Genomic DNA, 22,764 nt, shown 5'->3' on the forward strand with positions numbered 1-22,764 from the left:
TGTGTTCTGAGATTTTAAGGAGAAGGGCAGGGGTTGGTGCATTCTGGTTGTTCCTGCATAGCAGTTGGGAAAAGATTCATGAGCGTTTGCATCAGCACAGATATTAAGAGGATCAATGGGCACACTGCATACCGGATAGAGAATGTGAATACATTTCAGAGTCATGTGCAATTAGGCAAGTATCTGCCACATGGGCATACGTTCTAATCATAACTAAATATGCCCGCTTATACGTACTTCAAAGAAATAACAGACTTCCTCATGAGAACATGCCTGACATGTTCATCCCGAAGGACCAGCTGGGTGGTAAGTGTGACCGGGTCTGTAAGTACAAGAGCTAAGCGCTAACTGGGGAAGAGAAACGTGCCGGTAGTAACATTTCAGAGAACACACGCGTTCTCCGGTTTCTCAGGAGAACACAGAATAACTCAAAAAGGGCAACACATTCGACCAACATTGTGAAAATAGAGCCTAGTCAATGAATTTCCCTCGGCAACTTTGTGCTAACCCAAGGTGTGTGCGCGCATGTATGCATACGTGTCTGTTTACGTATGTATGTGTGTGCATGTGTGTGAATAAAGAGCTTGGCAGAAATTGTCTGAGATTTGGGAGAAAACGTACCCAAAAATGTCATTAGACTTGACATTCACAAAAGTTTAAGACATTTTTTCATGTCAACTAATAGGAATAAAAGGCAGGCTACAAACGGGGAAAACATTTATGACGCGGTCCTCGTGGAGCACCAGACAGGTGATTCTGAGCCAGACTCAGTGATTCCCTCTCTCTGGATCTCAGTTTGCTCCTCTGTAATAGGAAGACACTGGACCAAATGCCCCGTCAGCTCCCTTGGTCCGTCTCTTGTTCCGTGAACCCAAAGACATTCAGTTGCCAATTCACATTCAGGAGTCACGCGTGCACATTCAAGCAGGCATTCGTTACAGCTCATGGGTTTCCTCTGTTCCTGGCACTTTTGCTTCCCGTTAAGCCAATACCTGGAAGGAGAGGAATTGTGTTCTCTCTACCATCATGACAGGTAGTTCTTTCCCTTTTTTTAAGTGTACTTACTTATTTTGAGGGAGAGGGAGCAAGCGCGAGCAGGGGAGAGGGAGAGAGAGAATCCCAAGCAGGCTCTGAGCTGCCCAACGTGGAGCTCAATCCCATGAACCGTGAGATCAGAACCTGAGCTGAAATTGAGAGCCAGACGTTTACCCGACTGAACCACGCAGGCTGCCCCGTGGCAGGGAGTTCTGATAGTCCAGACCTTCAGCATCCCTTCAGTGTGTGACAGGTCCTCTGAAGGTGGATAATGGGTACTGCGAGACAGATCGAATCCTGAGCCCTTGGCTTCTGGGGGGTTGACAGGCAGCATGGGGAAACTGAGGCACAGAGGAGCAAGTGCCTGTGAGCGAGTGCCTGTGAGCAAAGCAGATGAGAACCCACGCCCTCCAGCCTGACTAAAGTGCTCTACGTTCAAACCCAACCCATGTACGTCAAGATGATTTACTTGGCTAAAAGCACGCGTGGGGAGCAGGAGAGCGACCAGGCTCTCCACAGGGAGGCACTCCGAGCAAAGGCATTAGGGACTAACGAATCCAGGGAGTGTCTCCGTTCATTTATCCATTCGCTCAACAAGTGTATCTTTCTCACTGACCGCAGGTGCTGGTCACGAGTATATATGGCGGTGGGTAGGCTTTGATTCCCTGCTCTCAGATGGGTTCCACTTGAGGGAAGAGACAAAGAGACAGGAGACTCTATAGCATAGGAAGTGTGGAAAGAACAAGATAGCCGGGGGCTGGAACACAGAAGGTGGCCCAGCATGGCTGGCACTCAGAGTTGCGAGAGGGGAGGGCTGGCTGGGAGATCATGCAGAAGGGGATGGAGAGGTGGGTCTCCCAAGGCCAGAGAAGGCATGCTCCAAGACACAGGTCCTTGCCTTCATGGCGCAGCAGAATCACCTGGAAGGCCTGTGAGAGCCTTCTGGCTTCTGAACTTCTGCCCCCCCCCCCCGCCAGAGCTTCTGAGTCAGGGGGCCTGGGGTGGGAGGGGAGATTTTGCATTTCTAACAAGTTCCCAGATGATGCCACGATGCTGGCCTGACCAGTGTGGGACTCGACTCTGGGGGTACTAGGGAACCACCAGGGGCGCGGGGCGGGTGGTGGTGACAGCTTAGATCAGGCTTAGATTGAACTCTCGGAGGAGTTCAGAGAGGTGTGGATGCTACGGAAGCATCCTGGCCATCGGCCCCCGCTGACTCTCCAGCTCTTCCCTCGCAGGGTCTGGAGGTGACAAGGACCCTAGAAGCCTTGGTGACCCGGGCAGTGGAGGTGGGGAGCCGTGGCCTGCAAGGAATGGTCAAGTCAGACATTTAAGAGGCCGCATCTTGGGACAGGCCATATGACAAGCTGGCAATCGAGCCCAACTGGTGCTGGGTGAGCTGGCGGGGAGGGGGACATCGGGACATGGTGGTATCGCCCCAGGAGGGCAGCGGGAGCCTGGACGCTAAGCCCTGGGGATGCCGGCTTCTGAACCACACTGCTGTATGTGACTGTCATTCGGGAGATGCGGGGAGTAGCATTTGGAAAAATACTTAACTCCCAGGTTTCTCCACCCACTGTTCCTAACAGGTAACATTTGAGCTAAGTACTTGCTAACTGTGGCATAACAGACCCTGTCATGTTTAGATATCTGCATAACCAAAAACTGGCCTGTGAAGCCAACCTCTGGGCATGAGAAAAGGAATCAAGGTGGTCTAATAAATGTCTCCCAGAGATCTGAGGGCTTCCCGGTGCGGCTCCGGAATTCATCTTTCCTGGGTTCCACCTGCACACAGGGCTTTTTCCAATGAATTCTCCTGCCATTTAGTGGATTATAGAATGAAAAAGCAAGGGAGGCTGTCCATTGACCCCCCCCCCCCCCGCAACGCGCCCCAGCGCTGGGATGAACACCTAGGAGGGGACCATGGTTGTTTTCCATCAGCGGATTTTTTTTTTAATTTTTTTTTTTCAACGTTTATTTATTTTTGGGACAGAGAGAGACAGAGCATGAGCGGGGGAGGGGCAGAGAGAGAGGGAGACACAGAATCGGAAACAGACTCCAGGCTCTGAGCCATCAGCCCAGAGCCCGACGCGGGGCTCGAACTCACGGACCGCGAGATCGTGACCTGGCTGAAGTCGGACGCTTAACCGACTGCGCCACCCAGGCGCCCCCCATCAGCTGATTTTTTTAAGTAAGTCTAATGTTGTTTTCTGTTCTACCACATGTTCTGAATTGAGAAGGCACCCTGGGTACTTCTCTCCGGCTGCCAGGCTGCGCCCCACCCCCCCACCGTCGCTCATCAAGGTTTCCTCCCCCTCCTTGCAAAACCACTCCCTCTGCGCTGGGAGTGAGTTCCCCACCAGTCACGCGCCTTGGCATCTTTTAAAACCGCTCCGTAAAGTGCTCTGGGCAAACAGAGATTGAATCAAAGCTCCTGGAACGAAGCAACTCCCCGAAGAAGAAACTGGTGCTCCACGGACATTGTGAGCTTAATTAATGGACTCTCGGTCGTAATTTATTAGCCGACAGCAATTAAACAGAGAGAAAATAAGCACCGAGGAGGGTGATCTCCTGTCTTCCAACATGTGTTTGCCAACAAAATGGAAAAGGTTCCTTGCCACTCGGAGAGCCTGCTCTCTCACAAGTGTCTATCAGCGAGCTGCTGACCAGCCTCGCTCTTGTCCGGTTACTAATTTGGATTGGACACGTGCCCGTTTCTTTTCGAGCTCAAGTTTTACCTAAAAATGGGGTGTCAACGATGCAGCAGTAGCCTCTGGTGTCAGCTCGACCTTATTGAGAGCCGGGGTTCTTGTCTAAGGAGGCCCTCGGCTCCCCCACCCGGCTCCAGGCTGCCGATCTGGGCCCAGGTCAGGTGGTTGCCCTGCAGGCCTATCAGCCGTGAGATTGGCCTCTTCTGTCAGCCCCTTCCTGCTCCCTCCCCATCCACCCGGTCAACCTGTCAGCCACCCCCGGCCACTCCTTCTGATTTCCCTTGAGGACCAAGGTCAAGGAGAGAGAAGGGTGGGCAGTGCTGCCCCCAGGGGCCCCCAGGCACATGCGCATCTTCCTTCTTACCCTTAAACAGCCCCAATGGCTCTGGGCTGCTCTCTTGAGCCTCTGCTGCTGAGCTGTTGCTGAGGTCCCAACGGACTGTGGCCCAGAGCTTCATGGCACAGCCCTGAGCACTGGGCCAGAGCCATGGCTGGGCGGAGACAGGGAATAGAAATGCTGGCGATAGGGGCACCGGGGTGGCTCGGTCAGTTAAGCGTCTGACTCTTGAGTTCAGCTCAGGTCATGATCTCACGGTCTGTGGGTTTGAGCCCTGTGTCGGGCCCTGCGCTGGCAGCGTGGAGCCTGCTGGGGATTCTCTCTCGCCCTCTCTCTCTCTGTCTGCCCCTCCACTGCTCATGCTGTCTCTCTCTCTCTCTCTCTCAAAATAAATAAATAAACATTAAAAAATTGTTCATGCTGGCCGTAAACCCATTTCTGTTTTTAGTGATATGTTTAATCCTACCAAGTGGGTAGTCCCTCCCCCCCGCCTCCACTCCCGATTTTACAACAATGAGAACATTGAGGTCCAGGTAGTGCCATGACATTTTTCAAACTCAAGTCCTGTGACTCCTGGTCGTGAACCCTGGGCTGTGGCATCTGGCGCGTTCTGGGGAGCCTGTCTCATTCCCTTGAGTGAGCCCCCATGGTTCGCTAGCCCACGGGAAGGCATGGTGGAAGGACCTGTGTTGAGCACGGACACAATGCTAGGCAAGAGGTAAGGGCAGAGGCATGGAGGTTGGTGGGGGGAACATGCATATGGCATGTTCGGGGGACAGTGATATGGTTGTTGTAGGGCAACCAGTAGGGACAGGGTACTGAGAGCCCTGGGTGCCAGGATGAGGGGCCGGGGCTCCCCCCTGAGCATCTCGGGTGTGATCCAGAGAGCCGTGAGCCACCAACGGCGCGTCACAAAAGCCGACTGGCCCGTGAGTCCAACCCCAGACCTCCTGGAGCTACGGCCTGAGAATCTGCATGCTGTCATCTCCAAGTGTTTTCCTGTCTCAGTCAACACCGTCTGTTGGGCGTCCATTACGGGCCAGGCTGTGTGACTTACGGGTCAGATACATCTGTATTTGCCCGACATGAGGCCCAGTGTCCCAACCGAATTCTTCTTTCCGGTTTATAATACTACCACTTCTATATAATCGGGGTTGGGTTTTTTTTTTTTTTTCCGTTTTCGCGGTAAATTCATTCTTGTTAGCGAAACTGCAAGGTTTCCCTGACACATGCCGTCAGGTCACCCACCTCAATCGAGGCCTGCCACCTCCAGAAGTCCCTTGAGCCCCTTCGTGATTAATCCCTCCCTCTGTCCCCAAATTTGAGGCCCAACTTCACCTCCCGGAACGGCCCACCAGGCAACAGTTCTGGTACAGTTTCCTCCCTGAGCCGAGGCCCACAGCCGGCACGCCAGCACAAGGTTGGAGTCGGTGGTCCCCTGGGCGTTCAAGGCGCTCCCCGTGAAACAGCCCCTAGCTGTGGCGGAACATTCTCGGAGGTGTGTATCACAGAGAGGGGTGTCAGGCTCTGTCCCAAGGGCCCCTGTGACTCCCTGCACTCCAGGGAGGTATCGGAGGTCTCTCTTCTGCTTGCCCCCCCCCCATCAATACGTCTTATTCTTCCTCCCCCTCCTTTTCAGAGAAGCTCCCATTCCTTGCCCTCGGCGAATTCATCACCAGAATGACAGATGAGAATTCTTTTATCCTGTAATTAAATTTAATCTGATCTTCGACTTATTCTTTGATGGCTTCATCTTTTAAGTGATACATCATCCAAACACCTTGTCACGATGATGCATTGTGCCAGGAAGGCGCTGGTGCCCCCCTGGAGTGACGGGGCTCCCACAGCTATTAGCACGCGGAAGGCACGCGGAAAACGCGGAAGTTAATGACATCCAAGCAGCCTCTTGGCTTCCAGGCAAAGTCATGTAAACATTGGGGCTCAGGGGCTGGAACCATTGAGAGCGCACTGAAGGTACCACCCCCGGAAGGATGGCTTTGCCCCAGAAAACAGACCTGTGACTTGGGGGACGGGCCGCTCGCATTTGGTAAGAAGCAGGCCCGGGAATCCCTTTCAGTTCCTGGAGAGCATCATGAGGCCAGAGCTGGGGAGCTTTAGACCTTGTGGGAAAATCGGGTTGGAGGAGGGAGGGCGGCTCCCCATGTTAAGGAAACCTGCAGAGACAAAAAGAGGAGGGAAAAGAGAGAGGAGGGGAAAGAAAACGCCAGCGCTCTTTGACACATCCGAAAGATGACACCACCGAGTCTCTGTACCGTTCATTTCCATCTCTCATCTGTGCGGTATCTTTAAAAACCCTCTCCTTGCGTCCCAGTGCAACACTTTTATAAATTCATTTTGCCTCGTTGCAGATAGCAGGAATATTAAGCGCTTTTTTGTTGTTGTTCTTCTTCTGACTCGTCTTCTCTCGAAATATTCAAACTGCTTCTGATTTTATTATTTCCAGGTTGTTAGCTCCTGCCTTCCAGGCCCTGCCTCCATCCAGCCTTTGTGAGCGTCCCTGGTGCCCACCTTCTCTGTAGACCTCCCTGCGCTTTGCACGTCTGAGACTTCCCCGAGGCTTCAGCTTTGCTTCTCTGTTTGATTTCCGATCCCCAGTTCACTTTTTTAAATTACCCCTGACAAGTGGGTCTTGAGGTCCACATACAGGAAGCAGGAATGCCCGATTTCCTAAATGGCATTCGGAAGTAAATGCACGTGAATTTTATCTTGCTTAAGGAGGACCCCAGGGTTAAGGAGGAATTACTGTATTACTGCTTTCTTGCCAGAATGGGTTGATGAACTATTCTTTCCAGAAAATCAGAATTCTTTTCCAGGAGAGATCCTTTTTTTTTTCTTTTTTCCTTTCTTTCTCAATTTCAGAGAGAGAGAGAGAGACTGAGGGAGGGAGAGGGGCAAAGGGTGAGACAGATAGAAAATCTCAAGGAGGCCCCATGCTCACCATGGAGCCTGACCCAGGACTTGATCCCACGACCCTGGGATCATGACCTGAGCCGAAATCAAGAGTCGGATGCTCAGACGACTGAGTCACCCAGGTGCCCCTCCAGTAGAGATTCTTAGTTAAAACTCTTATGTCTGCTTAGAAGTTCAGTGGATTCTTTTCTCCAACCACAAAAAGTGATCCGGGTAGATTTTGTGTTAATGTTAGGTATGGAATAAGGAAAACTCACACTGAATAGTCAGATGGTGACCACATTTTCAACTGAACCTTTCTCCCTTCCTTGCCCAGAACTGTTAAATTCAAAGAAAGTCACTGCTAATCTTTTCCTTTTCTACTAAAGATGCAACAGCATTGCAATGAGTTTGGAAAAAAAAAAACATTTAAATCATCCATAATCTCGCCATCCTAAAGCAACTATGATCATTTCCGAGGTGGGCTTCCAGCCCTTGCGTTTTCAAAGAAGTATGTTGCCTTCCTAGGCTGTTCACAAATCATTGAATTAATAACATCCCTTCTTCTGAAGGACAAGAAGAGGGAAGTAGAACCTACTGGTGAAGAAGTCTTCAGTGCCTTAGCACTACCAGGAGCAGCGGTGAAAGAGGAAAACATTACAATAGCCTCACCCCCTGGCCATTTAGTGCTGAGAGTTTCAGCGCTTCTTTGGAACAGCAACGTCTGTCGAATGGTTATTTTCTAAGACGTTGCTTGTTCAGAATGGAGACGGTCTGAGAACCTGGCCAGTCAGAGTTAAGGGCAGATCTTGAAGAGTTTATTGCTAGTGCAGCTCAGGCCATTGGTCTAAGATGTCAGGGTGTCCGAAGTCTGAGTTCCCATCAGAGAAAGCCAGAGGAAGACCAAATGTCAGTAGCACAATGTTCTAGACTGTTCTTATCTACCGTCCTACCACCTGCCTGGCTTAGAAGGTAGGGGTGCCAGGTTTGGGACAACTTTCTGGAATCCCACCCACATGGGGACCACCGAGGGTGCCATATACACTGACATTGGTTCCAGAAAAGGGCCTTTTGCAGATTTCTCTGTGCCGTGGTGGTGTCATCACCAACCCCCTTCCTGAGAGTGCTGCCCTGCATGGCCTCCTGGCTTCCTCCTGCAGCTACAGGGGCCAAGTGTCAGGTGACGGAGCCTACTTTTCAAGAGATTCCTATCTTGCCTTCCTGATACTGCTCCCAAAATTAAATGTCTGCAGGGCTTGAATCTGTGGCCCTCCATGGAAATGGAAATGTCAACCAGCCAAGAACTGAACACCTTCCCAAGAAGCCTTGCAGGAAAGGCTTCGTGCACAAGGATGTGGGTTCTCGTCAGCTCGGGCTCACTATCCCCTACTTAAATGGTTGGTTTGGCCATGCACAGGATAGGAGATTCCAACCTGGGGGACGTATGGTCATCCAAAGGCCCACGCTCGCACTCCAGATACTTTTTGTCATGGCATTCTCTGTTGGGAATGAGGCTCCTAATTCCAGGGCCAAGGTGGGTAGGAGCTAACGAGAGCCATGCATGGCTAAGTGGAGATCTCTGATCTCTGCACCTTAGCGAGACTGGAAATCAGGAAATGATACTTCACCCACATCTCACATCAAAGTTAATTTTTCCATGGTGATGCCGAGAGGTACCTTTCTGTGTGTGGTTGGCTTCTAAGCTGTGATCTTGGGCAAGACACTGAAGCTCCTCGTACTTCAGTTTCCTCCTCTGTAATGTAAATTTCATAATAGTATCCACCTCATAGAGATGCTGTGTCAGTTAAACAAGCTAATCGATGCAAAGTTCTTAGACGAGGTCCACGGCACATGTCATATAAAGATGCTGTCCATGGTGCTGAACGTGAGACCCTGGGAAAGCTTCAGTTTTCCAAGAGCCAGTTAGGTACACAGTATTCTACTTTTTGAGGCTATAAAAACCAGTAACAAATAGCAGTGAAAACTTGAACATCCCCAGGCACTTTGAGCACCTCAAATCCTCGTATACCTTGCAAGCAGTAGATTGGACCAGTGATATCCAAGGTTCCTTCCAGTTCTCAGGTTTTGGGACACGTGAGCCTTCCATCATTCAGCTAGACTTCTAGCTTGGTTCAGTTCTTCAAGGCAGTGTTACCTGGAAAGCGGGTTATTTGGAAAGATGGATGAGACATGGAGACTCCTACCACCTAGGAATTCATAGTTAATTAAGGTGTTATTGTATAAAATAGCTTGGCGATTGGCTGAGTCCAACCACCAGTATTTTTTTTTTTTTTACTTATCAAATTTTTGCATATTTGCAAAAATTAAAAAATTTGAGAACATGGTCCAGGTTCTGGAGAAAACGCCAGCCTCATAGGTTGCCGATAGAAATACAAATTGGTGCCATTTTTTTTTTGAAGGGAGTCTGGCAATCCTTACCAAAGCTACAGTATGCTTACTTTTTGACCTAGCAATCCACTTGCAAAAATCTACACTGAAGATACATTTCCAACAATGTGAAAACACACATGTGCCCTCCTGTATTATTTGCAGTTGCAAAATATTGGAAACCACTTTAATGCCTGTTCGTAAGCATAACATGGGCCATCCCTGTGAACTGATTCTGAATGATTTCCCCATACGGTTAGATGCAAAAGGCAAAGTACAAAGGAAGATGCTTAGTATGCTAACTGTTATTTAAGACAAATGGCCTCTGAAAAGTAAATACCTTTATCTGCTCATCTGTGCTAGAGATTCAGGAAGGATAAACCAGAAACTGATGAGATTGGTTACCTGCTCGAGGTGGGTGAGAACAGGGTGGACAGAACGTGGGAGCAGAATAAGGAATGAAAGGGGAGTGACACCTCTCAGCGCAGTTTTCTGTCAAGTCCTGACTCTTAGAACCACCGTGATATTGAAAATCTCTGAGAAATAATAATAATTTCAACATTCGAAGATGTAAGGAAGAAGACCCACAATAGAATGCAAACAGTAAATGAAAAAAAAAATTCACCCAACTAAATGAATAACATAACTGCACTGTTGGATGGGGAACAATAACACCAATCTCAATGGCTTGGAACCGGTTTGGACAGTTTTGACTGGATTCTAGAAACTTAAAGGAAAAAAGAACCATTGCCAATAACGCATTCTAGTCAGTAAGCTTGTTTTCCACAGGAGTCTGGGTTCACAATTCTGAAACTACTGTATGTGAACAAGTAAGTATATAAAGTATGGATAACGGACATGATTTCACTCATATGTGGAATTTGAGAAATGTAACAGATGTTCATATGGGGAGGGCAGGAAAAATAAGACAAAAACAGAGAGGGAGGCAAACCATAAATACGGAGAACTCTTAAATACAGAGAACAAAATGTGGGTTGATGGGGGTTGGGGGTGGGGAAAATGGGTAATGGACATTAAGGAAGGCACTTGTTGGGATGAGCCTTGGATGTTATATGTAACTGATGAGTCACTGGAGTCTATTCCTGAAGCCAAGACTACACGGTGTGTTAACTAACTTGAGGATAAAAAGAAAAAAGGAAAAAGAAAGTATGGATACTGGGAGCCTGGTCTCTTGCTGTTAGAGAAAGAGGTTATAAATAAGGAGAGGGTATGGCTAGAATGAATGTTGAGTTGCAATGTGAGGGATCAGGATGAAGTTATTTTATTTATAGGTGCATGTAAAAATATATAAATATACATGTATAAAACATAGAGCGAGGTGTAGAAATAAATTTGTAGAAAATGTAGGCATAAAAACAAATGTGCTTATGGGATGGTGTACATACATATATTTCCTAGCTCTGAGAGCGTCTAGAAGCAATACAATCCAGTAGCAGTGAACACATCTAGCACCCAGATTTTGGATGACCCCAGGGATGGAACAAAATACAGCGTAAGCCTGGAAAACCTTGTGGGGGGTGTCAGAATAAAAGGAAATGCTCTTCAAAAGGTGTTGTCTTCTCAGTAGAATGTAGGAGCCACCCCGAAAGGAGTTCCTTATGTCCAAAGCTGGAACTATATAGCTGGAACAATAAAATATTGGATTGTCACTCATATGACTTTTTAAAAATGCATGAGTCCACAGTGACATAAACTCATGGAGAGAAAGGATAGCTCTTCCTTCAGTAGAAGTCCGCTTAGCAAATGTAGAGGGAATGTGGGAAGTGCAAATCACCCCGAGGCAGTCATGCCAGTAATATCTGTTGAAGTCCAGAAGTAACAATGGACGCTAAACTTGGTGGGTGAAAATATGATGAAAACGGAGATATTTTCAGTTTCTGAGTATCTCCCTTTATAAAGGGAAAATAGTAACTTCACAGTTGAGAAGCCCAAAAGACACCGCCTTAACCAAGTGATCAAGGTTAACGTCACTAGTAATGAGACCTCACAGACCCCTGATCTGATGCCCGAAGAAGGGCACAGCCTCACCTCTGTGGTTTGTCTCGTTAAAAATGCACAACTATGACTTTAATCGTGAGAAAACATCGGACAAACCCAAGTTGAGGGACATTCTACAAAATAATTGCCTGGTACTCTTCAAAAGTGTCAAGGTCATTAAAAACAAGCGAAGACTGAGGAGCTATCCCAGATAGGAGGAAATTAAGGAGACGTGAGAACAGAATGCAGTGGGGGATCCTGGAAGAGAAAACATAGATGGAAACTGCTGAAATTTCTGGGAGGTCTCCGGATTAGTCAATAGGATTGTACCAGTGTGAGTTCCCTGGCTTGGGTGATCATGCCATGATTATGTAAGATACTAACTTTCGGGTAAGCTGGATGCCAGGTATACTGGAACTCCCCGTACTATATTTGTAAATTTTTTGTAAGTCTAAAATGACTTTGACCTAAAAAGTTTTAAAAAAACATCTTTTGAGAGGTCTAGTTGACTGGAATTATTGGCGGAGAGGTCAAGGGAAGGGGTGAGGGAGATTGGAGGTGATACTCCCTTGGCTTCACCAGGAGGTAGATAGTGGTGCCATTGTTGAGATTGGAGACATGGGTTTTGGAGGATGATGTGAGTTCTGTTTGGGGAGGTGTGAGTTTGGGGGGGGTGGGTCTTGGAAACCCCCACAGTGATGTCCTCCAGGCAGCCGAACATTCCAACCAGGTGCTGAGGACAGAGCGGGAGAGGCAGATGGGGCTTTGGGGGGGGGGGGTGCACCAAGGGAGAGCAGAGCGCCGATCCTAGGACAGACCCTAGCGTGGCTCCACATTTAATGCTGCTGCCCCTCTAAAGGGGTGGCTTTAGAGATGTAAAGCTGAGTTCTGAGAGTCCCCTCCAAGTCCACTCCAGGCAAGGGCATGTGAGATCTGGATCAAACTGGGGGAATGAAGTGGGGGGTGGGGAAGAGAAAGGCAGGAGCATAGCAGGAGACCCTGCTGTGGGATCCAGCCTTCTCCGGATCAGGGATCCAACTAGAAGTTACCCACAGACCTAGGCAGAGAGAACCCTATGGTCCAGGTAGCCATCTGGGGGTACTCGGCTTCCCGGAAGTATTGTCAGAGCTCTTGGGCCAGCAACCCTTAGACAGATAGCTCTGAGAACAGGCAGAGAACGGGAAGGAAGCTGGGAGTGGCTGAGTGCCGAGAAGGAGCGGGGCCAGGAAATGCTGGCCCCATGAGGCCACGTGGGAGCCCATGGGAAAGAAAAGAAGTCTGGTGAATTAGAAACAAGGCCCAGTTCTCAACTGGCACATGAGGTCAGGGGGGAATAAGAACAACAAAACATACAGGGCTTCCTATGCCCCATGCCTTCTTCTCACTAATTTACTTAATTCCACAACTACCCTATGACTTAAATTGTAAAATTATCCCCATTTTGAAAATGAGGAAATAGAGTCTCACAGGGCTTAAGGCCTCAGGTCATAAAACCATTACGTGGCAGAGCTTAGATTTCTAGAGCAGGCTCCACGGTCCAAGTCTTTAGCCATATAATAGACTGCCTCGCTGATGACACAGCACAAAGCCAGGAACCCTGTTTCAATTGGCAAAAATGAGAAGGTGAGACAGATTTAAGATCTTGCTAAAAGGGGAGCCTAGTGTTTGCCGGCATTTCCACACTACACCCAGATAACAATCCTACCTTCCTATGTCACGCCACAGAGGCAAGAAAGAAATGTATCTGTTCATTGCAAAATAGAGTCTTTGCTTCCTGTAACTCAGGGTGAGCTTTGGAGACATGCTTAGGAGTTGTCTCCAGATCTCTGGGGATTGGAGTGAACTATCCTGCTTGCCAGCCCCTCTCCCACTCGGCTCCTCTAACCCTCATCCTGGTGCTGCCCTCATTCCAGAAGGCTCCCAGCTCTCTCCACAAAGTTATGGCGGCCAGACCCTGCCATCCCCCGCCTCCACTGGCGATGCCTTTCGTCTATCCACTCCTTAACCTATCTCTGCAAGAAAACCACCCCCAAGGTTTTGTGGCATGAACGTGTTTCTCCGTTCGTTCTTGGTAGCGGTGCATTTTCTGGAAATCTAACGCTTTCATCAAGCATGATGAGTCCTAATGGTGGAAGAAGACTGAAGAGGGAGGCCTTTGGAACCATCCAGTCCCCTAGGAACTAGCTCTCCCTACACAAAACATATCTGGTTCTATCGCCTACCTTCTAAGCTCCCAGGTAGATGTTTAAGTAAACTTTATTGAAGTAGAAGATCAGCACAATACACGTCATCTATTTAAAGTGTACACTTGGATGAGTTTTGACAGGGTACGTGCCTGCAGATCTCCCTTCCCGATCAAGCTACGCGACATTTCCATTTCCCCCAAAGATCCCCCCTGCCCCCGTACTCCGCCCCCAGCTGCCAAACACCATGTGTCTGCCTGAGATACAGTTGGAGACATTTTTCTTCCCTATTCATTTTGGGATCAAGCACACTCTGGACAGTGACAGAGAAAGTCTGTTTGTTTTTAAGAATGTACATATGCACGCGTAATCACCAGAAACCACTCCTTCGGCCAAGCAGCAAACGAATACATTCAGCCTACAGCAGGTTCAAATCGAGGGAACCCGTCTCCCTGTGTCCGGAGTAGAAGGTGGGGAAAATGCATTTTTTTCATTTAACAGTATGTTTCTGCACTGACTAGGCCTGGTTTTAAAATGACGAGAAAGACCCTTAATGTGAAAGCAATTGCAAGCCATGTTTTTATGGACAATTCGATGGATTGTGCTGTGCTCCAGAGTCATTCCACAATCATTTGGCTGGTTTTTGTTTATTTGGCTATAACCTGCATATTTCAGTTTTCCCTCAAGGCTGTTCAATGTGGGTTAATAGTTGTGTGTGCCTCTTAGATCATCTCAAATAGAAAATTCTTTTTCTCTGCTAAATGAGAATTAATTGTATTTGAGCTCAGAGGGTTGTTTTTTTTTTTTTTTTTTCCTAATGCACTAGGGTTGTGGATAATGGCATTCGTTTCTCCTCTTGGGCCCAGCAGCCAAACCTAGAATAATCCCATTCAATTCAAAAGGCATTTATAGAGCGTTTGCTTTCTGCAAGATACTTTCTCACTCCTTGTGCAATATAAAAACGAGTAGGATGCTGCCGTCCTAAAACAATAGCAGCAACAACAACAACGAAAAGCTATAGCAAGGGATGTCACAGAACACACAAGTAGGTAAGCTGAACGAGATCGCATCGGGGCGGGGGCTTTGTGGAACCAGGGGAGATCCGATAGGGGTAGGGTGGGGATATATTCCACACAGGGAAGACTCCTGGCTGTTTTTGAGAGACCTCAAGTCACCTGTTGGACCGAGCCAAGAAACCAAGAGTTACAGCTGAAAAGCTAAGCTGGGGACTTACAATAGAAGATCATGGTTAAAAAAAAAAAAGTTTATTCTTAAATCAGAGGGTACTAGAGCAACTGAAGGTTGAAGCAGAGACTGATAGGATTTGAACGTGCAGGAGTAGGAAGGACAAGTAGAAACTGGAAGGGCCTGGAGGTGGGAGATCAGGAGGAAACACAGGAGAGGGGAATGGGAAAACTTGTAGCTTTGGGGATGGGAGAGCGCGTAGGGGGGGAGATGACCCAAGGCTGCAAACCTAGAGCCTGGGAAGAGCTCAGGAGTACGGGTGTATAACAGGGAGCTGATTGCCTGTAGGCCATAACTGGGGAAGCGAGAGGCAACAAGTTTCGGGCAGTTACCGACTCAGAGGAGGAAGCTTCACCCATTGGCTCCTCAGTGGAGCACGTGATGGGTGAGTGCATGCTTCTCCCGCTCTTTGTGGGATTGCGTGGTTAGAACGTCGCAGTGAGCATCACAGTGAGCGTCATACTGAGGTGGCAAATCCCACAGACAGTGGCTTGGCCGTGACTTTGTGGGGGAGCACGTGGGCAGAAGGTGAGAAGACAGCTTCCAACGACAGAGCAGATTAGATACTTTGAAGGGTCTGCCCACCACTGCATAACCAGATGCTAAATCAACTACAACAAATATCATTTTAAACCCATGCTAGCTGCACAAAAAGTGGTTGTATCCATTACAATGATTTGCTGCATTAACAAATCACCCCAAGACACTTTTAGATAAAGAATCTGAGAGGGTTTCCTATGACAGTCACCAAAGGAAATACTTCTTCTTGTAGAAGGAGATTGAGCTCAGAAGAGTGTCCTGAGGAAAGAATGAATTATAAACAAAGAAATTTATAAACATACAAGTAAATCCAAAGAAACGTTTCTTGGGGCGCCTGGGTGGCTCAGTTGGTTAAGCGTCCGACTTTGCCGCAGGTCATGATCTCACGGTCCGTGAGTTCGAGCCCCGCGTCGGGCTCTGTGCTGACAGTTCAGAGCCTGGAGCCCATTTCAGATTCTGTGTCTCCCTCTCTCTCTGCCCCTCCCCTGTTCATGCTCTCTCTCTGTCTCAAAAATAAATAAACGTTAAAAATTAAAAAAAAAAACAACAAAAAAACATTTCTTACATAATAAGAATAATGTCTACATTGGGGCAAGGAAATATAACGAAAGGCTGAGCAGTTAAAAGGAGGTGATCAAATTTAGTGTCCTAACATCCTTGAATTTTATTGAGTGGAGTAGACATTTGAATATTGAATAATTTGCAGGGCACCTGGGTGGCTCAGTCAGTTAAGCATCGGACTTTGGCTCAGGTCATGATCTCATGGTTCATGGGTTCGAGCCCTGCCTCCAGCTCTGTGCTGACAGCTCAGAGCCTGGAGCCTGCCTCAGATTCTGTGTCCCCCCTCTGTCTCTGCCCCACCCCCGCTTGTGCTCTGTCTCTCCCTGTCTTTCAAAAATGAATAAACTTTAAAAAAATAAAATTTAGAATATTGAATAATTTGCTCAGTAGTTAATATTACATTTCAAGGGGCGCCTGGGTGGCTCAGTCGGTTAAGCGGCCGACTTCAGCCAGGTCACGATCTCGCGGTCCGTGAATTCGAGCCCCGCGTCGGGCTCTGGGCTGATGGCTCAGAGCCTGGAGCCTGTTTCCGATTCTGTGTCTCCCTCTCTCTCTGCCCCTCCCCCGTTCATGCTCTGTCTCTCTCTGTCCCAAAAATAAATAAATGTTGAAAAAAAATTAAAAAAAAATATTACATTTCAAGAGTGAACCATAAAATAATAGAAATGAATAGAGTTTCCAAATCCATAGAGGAGAACGATGAAATATGATAATATTCCAACAAATCAAACTGAACCAATCCCAACTAAAGCAAATAAAGGAGAAAAGGGAAACAGAGAAGGCTGGATGCACAGAAAGCAGAAAGAAGGATGGTAGAAATAAGGCCATATATATCATTAAGTGCAATAAAAACAAATTGACTAAACATTTTGGCTAAAAAACATAGATTGTCACCCTAGTTCTTTTTTTTTTTTAATCCAGGAGTATTCTGTTTCCAAGAGACACATCTAAACACAGGAGAGAGAGGTTGAAAGGAAAAGCATGGAAACAGGCAATTCTAAAGGGCAGGATGCTGGGGTAACTAAACAAAGCACCTTCCACACAAAACGGATTCTTAAAAATGAAGTGTTCTGTTTCATGACAATGAAACTCACCAGGGTGGTAGAATCCTTCTCGGCTTGGGTGCTCCTCTCACATCTGTTATCGTCTCCCCTCTTTCAGTGCAGCCACTTGAGTTGAGACCTTCATCAGCCCCTTCGCCTTCCATCATGTCCCGTGGCAGGTCATTGCCCATTTGGCAGCCAGTGTGGTTTTCCCACAAGTCAGGTGGCTCCTCAAGAAAACGCCCCAATCCCTAAGCACCGTGTGTCCACATAATGCAGTCTCATCTGCACTCTCTCCCACCTCCCCGCTTCTGCCCCATCACAGCCATCACGCTCCCTCATGGTGAGCTATGCCTAGATCATCCAAAACACGGCATTTCTTCTGGTCTCTAGGCCTTTGGATATGAGATCACCTTGTCTGATCTGATCTGCCCTCTCCTACTCAGTTGTTCGGCTGACTCCAACAAGGCTTCACTCAAATGCCCCTTCTTCTCGGATGCCTTTTCTGACCTCCCTTTTCTGAATCAGGGCCTCTTCTGCTCTGGCTATAAGAGCCCACTAAGAGGTGGGGATAGAGCCATGAACAAAAAAGACAAAACTTCTGTCTCATGCCTCTCACATTCTACTGGATGGAGCCAGACAACAAACCCTATAAATAAGGAGAAGATATCATCTATAAGGAGATAATATGTGCTTGGAAGGATATAAAGCAAGAAAAGGGATATAGAATACATGGTGAGGGTGAAATTTTAAGTAAGATGGTCAAGAAGATGACATTTAAGCAGGAACTTGGAAGAGGTGAGAGAGTGAGCCATTCAAATACCGGGGAAGGAACATTCAAGAGAGAAGAACGGCCAATGCAAAGACTCTGAACAGGAACAAGTATGGCCTATTCATGGACCAACAAGGAGTCCAGTGTGGCTGGAGTGGAGTCAGCAAAGGGTACAGTGGTAGAAGTTGAGCACAAGCAGCTATTATTAGGTAGCATTGGGTCTTTGTAGCCCTTTGTAAGGATTTGACTTTTATTTTGAAGGAAATGGGAAGCCTTTGGAGGATGTTGACCTGACTCCAACTTGAAATAACATAATTTTAAATAATGTAATATTTTAAAAGCAATCATTGATTGCCAATATGGCAATCCAATGCCATATTGAAAAAAAAGACCAAGGGAGGCAAGGGTGAGAGCTGGGAGACAAATTAGGAGGCCACTGTACTAATCTAGTCAAGAGACAAATGTGGCTGGGTACAGCGAGGTAGCAGTGGAGGTGAAATCTGAGTGTAGTTTGCTAATGGTTGAATATGGTGGGTCAGGGGAAGAGGCGAGGACGAAGCCAAAGTGTTTGGACCCAGCAACTGGAAGGATGGAGTTCTCATTACCAAGATAGAACCAATATTGTTTTGATCCTATAAGTCTGAAATGTTTAATAGCGCCCCAAAGGTATGTCCAGTGGCGAGTTAGATAGACAAATCTGGAATTGAGGAGAAAGTTTGGTTCGGAGATAGAAACTTGGCGCAATTAGCCAAGTTAGCGTATAGATGCCACTGATAGGCCCTAGAATGGCAGGCTTTCCAGGACAGCGGGTATAGAATGGCAGGCTCTCCAGGAGAGGTGGTTTCACCTGCACCCTGCGTAGTGTCTGGCCCACAGTTGGTGCCCCATAGAAAGACTAAGAAAAAACAATTGAAGTTGGTAATTAATGAATCCTGTTGACCTTCAAGAGAGCAACGTCAATGCAGAGTGGTGGTAGCAGCCAAATTGCAAGGCACTAAGGAAAGAGAGAGCAGAAAACCAAGGACAAAATAAAGAGAATGAAAGCTGTGACTGGAGATTTTCTGGGCATAAAGATCTGGTTATGCTTGCAGCTTGGAAGAAATGAAGGAGAAGGGAGAAATAATGACTTAAGGTACCTGCGGAGCCAGGAGGAGACGGAGCTGCAGGAAATGAGCAAATGTGAAGGAGGGGAAGTATTGAAGGGTAGAGAAGGTAACTTCTCCACAAAGTGGGAGGCAAAAATCCCCTTGACCAGTGAGGGCCCAAGACACCACGCTACAGATTAGGATGAAGGGCACATTTTAAGAATCTAGACCTTGCTGGGGATGGGAAGGATGCGAGCTGGCAGAGTCATGTAAGGCAAATGATAAGATGACTTGGGGTGCCATTGGAATATGGGTCCGCAGTGGGTGCAGGCAGTCGGCACCTGGCCCTGACCCTGTGGAAGCAGGAGCCAAGGGCACCTGCACAGCCAGCAGTCCTGAGCGACCAGGAGGTACCAGGGTGGCTGCCTGTGGTTCACAGAGATATATTAAAGACCCTGCTTGCACTAGCAATGGACATTCCAAAAAGGAAATTAAGAAAACAATACCATTGACAGTAGCATCAAAAAAGATAAAATACTTAGGAATACACTAACCAAAAAAGTATATGTCTTATACACTGAAAACTACAAAACACTATGGAAAAAAAATGGAAGACCTAAATTAAAAAAATATACACTGTGTTCTTCGATGGAAAGACTTAACTGCTGTTATGGCAGTACTCCCTGAGTTAATCTACCGATTCAGTGCATTACCTATCAAAATTCCAACTCCCTTTTTTGCACAAATGGAAAAGATAATCCTAAGACGCACGTGAAAATGCAAGGGACCCAGAGTGGCCAGAACAATATTGAAAAAGAACAAAGTTAGAAGACTCACACTTCTGATTCTTTTTTTTAAATATAATTTATTGTCAAATTGGCTAACATACCGTGTGTACAGTGTGCTCTTGGTTTTGGGGGTAGATTCCCCCCACGCTTCCAATTCTTAAACTTACTGCAAAGCCATACTAATCAAGCCATTCTGGTGCTATCATAAGGATAGGCACATAGATCAATGGAACAGAATTGAGAGTCCAGGAATAACCCTTCACATTTATAATCAGTTAATTTTTTAACAAGGATGACAAGACAATTCAACAGGGAAGAATAGTCTTTTCAACAAATGATCTTGGGGCAATAAACAGTCACCTGAAAAAGAACAAATCTGAACCCATACCTTACCTCATATTTGAAATTAACTCAAAATGGATCAAAGATCTAAAGGTAAGAGCTTAAACTCTAAAATTCTTAGAAGACATAGAGGTAACTCTTCATGACCTTGGGTTTGGCACTGTTTCTTGGACATGATATCAAAAACACAAGCAACCAAAGGAAAAAAACTGATAAATTGAACTTCCTCAAAATTAAAAACTTTTGTGCTTCAAAGGACACTCTCAAGAAAATGGAAAACCAACCCATAGAATGGGAGAAAATACATGAACTCATACATATACCTGAAAAAGATCTGGCATCCAGAATATATAAAGAACTCTTACAACTCAACAATAAAAGGACAATTTGTCCATGAAAAAAAAATGGGCAAAATATCTGAGTTGACATTTCTCCAAAGAAGATCTACAAAGTGGCCAGTAAGCACATGAAAAAATGCTTGATGGCATTAGTCATTAGGGAGATGTAAATCAAAACCACAATGAGATACCACTTCACACCCAGTCGATGACTAGAATTTTTTTTTAAGGAAAGAAAACCAGACAATAACAAGAGTTGGCCAGGATGTAGATGAATTGGAACCCTGGGCACGTAAGCTGGTACAGCTGCTTTGAGATAGTTTGGCAACTCCTCGAAAAGTTAAGCACCAATTTACCATATGACCCAACAATTAGCATTTCTACTTCTAGTTATATAGTTAAGAGAATTGAAAACCTATGCTTCACAAAAACTTATATGGGAATGTTCATAGTGGTATCATTCATGATAGCCAAAAAGTAGAAAAAAGCCCAAATATCCATCACTTGGTCCATGGGTACCCAGAATGGTCAAGAAGAAAATGAGATACTCCCACACCACCTTGGAGGGAGACACCAGATCATGTTGCACCAAAGACTTGAGAGGAGATGCCGTGGGGGTGGGAGAGTTACAGAAGACCCTGTGGAATGGAGAGAATCGCCCTGAAGTCTAGGAAAGTTGAGGACAGCATATTCTAGAGGAGGGCCAGTAAATAGCTTTTCTAGTCAGGGAAACAGTTGGAGCAAAGCCTTGGGGGTGGAAAAGCCTATTGTACCTGTAGAGGACAGGGAGCAGAGGTCCTTAAGGAAGGAATACCATGTCTGGGGAGCTGGGAGGTGGACTAGACAGTGGTCCAAAGACACCACAAAGACTCGTGATCCGGGACTGAGACAAGAAGGAGGATGTGGTCGGCATGAGGTCCAGACACGCACCACGTGCATGAGAAGCAGTGTGAGGTCTGTTGACATAACTTTAGTACCATCGTCCTTTCAGACCACGGTCCCCTTCCCACGACCCTTGGCCAGGTCCGCAGAGCCTCTGCTTGTGCCCTCCTCGTATGGGTCTTTGGCTTGGGAAACCACCTTCCCCCAGATTGGAAATCCTATAGGACCCTCCTCAACCCTCCCTGCCCAACTCCCTTGGGGCTGGCACTTGGCCTTTGCAGGTCCTACTGGCTGGGATCTCATCCTTTGCTCACAGACCCTCAGAAAAGAGAGCCTCTGACTCCTGGTGGCATTTAGCTTCACTCTTTAAACATCTGGGTCACAGATATGCTCAGTTAATTAATGTTCTTAGCACTGTTCATTTGCCTGCTGGATAATAGATTGATTCATAATTTCAATAAGCAGCTGTGTATATCTTTCCCCTGAACATAAAGGCAGCCTGCTGTCATTCATCACTTTGCATTTGGTGAATTTGAGTATATTCAGAGAGACATTGTTTAGGGAGGGGTGAGGAGGGCTTCTGATTTTATCTTTTTGCCTCTAACAATCACTCTGATTTGGAACTAATTTGGGTTTAAAGCACACGTTACCCGCATCTTTCACAAGGGCACTTAATAAAGCCCCTGTCACTTGTTTCAGAGGGCACCAGGTGGGCTCTCCTTTGGCGATCAAACCAAAGGGTTTCTGAGTGGTTGTCCTCAGGAATAAGGACCCCTGCAGAAAATCCCGTCCCCTGGAGAAGAGGCACTGAGCAGAGCTGCCTCCTTGCTCCGTTCCTGACCAGAAACGCCCAGGCTCTCGGGAGGAGCCCAGGGTCACGTAGGAGGAGGCCCTTCTGCTGCCCAGCTCTGGCCCAGGGCGGCCAACCATCGGGTCTCTAGGGTCCCAAGGAGAGAGGCCAGGACCCTGCCAGGTGACCAAATGTCCTCATGCCTCAGTTTCTTGGTCTTTAAAATGCAGAGAGCAGTAGAAACCTATCTCAGAGTTGTCGTAAGAATTACGTTCTTTATCCTCTGTGAGATGCTTAGAAATGGTGCAGGGTATGCCTTTAATACACGCAAGCTGGTCATTTTGTTTTTTAATTCATTCAGCACCAGCTGTATATTAACGATCTTCACTCCTGCCCCCGCCCACCTCCTAGGACGTGAGAGCAAAAATGAGAGATGTATCTTCCTGTCTCATTGCCCTCACCAGCCTGCATTGGCGTTATCTCAGGGGGAACACAGCCCCATCCTTACATTCCCAGAAACCTGTTCCCAGGCTGGGCACACAGAGAACTCTTCAAAACTTGCCTGTTGGAGTTTAAACGAATAGACATGGCCGCGTCTTTTAAATGATGTTGTTCACCACGTTGATAACATCCACAAACACGTTTTGAGCACTTGGTCTGTCATTTTCCCCCAGCAAGGAATGAAATTAATTAGACGCAGTCTCTGGCCCCCAAAAGAGTGCGAAAGACAGATGGATGCATTCGCTCAAAAGTTGGTATCCAGGATTATAAACAACGTGGACGAGCGGGAGAGGGAGGCCACTGAAGTAGCATGGG

At 47.2% G+C, this 22,764-nt stretch overlaps 1 protein-coding gene across 5 annotated transcripts in view; it reads left to right on the forward strand.

The window, feature by feature from the left end:
- GALNT17 (polypeptide N-acetylgalactosaminyltransferase 17) overlaps positions 1–22,764 on the forward strand; it is a 448,562-nt gene that overhangs the window by 421,930 nt on the left and 3,868 nt on the right. The gene's annotated exons all lie outside the window — the stretch shown is intronic.

This window comes from Felis catus, chromosome E3, assembly GCF_018350175.1.
Source record: "Felis catus isolate Fca126 chromosome E3, F.catus_Fca126_mat1.0, whole genome shotgun sequence".
In the NCBI taxonomy this organism is placed as follows: domain Eukaryota; kingdom Metazoa; phylum Chordata; class Mammalia; order Carnivora; family Felidae; genus Felis; species Felis catus.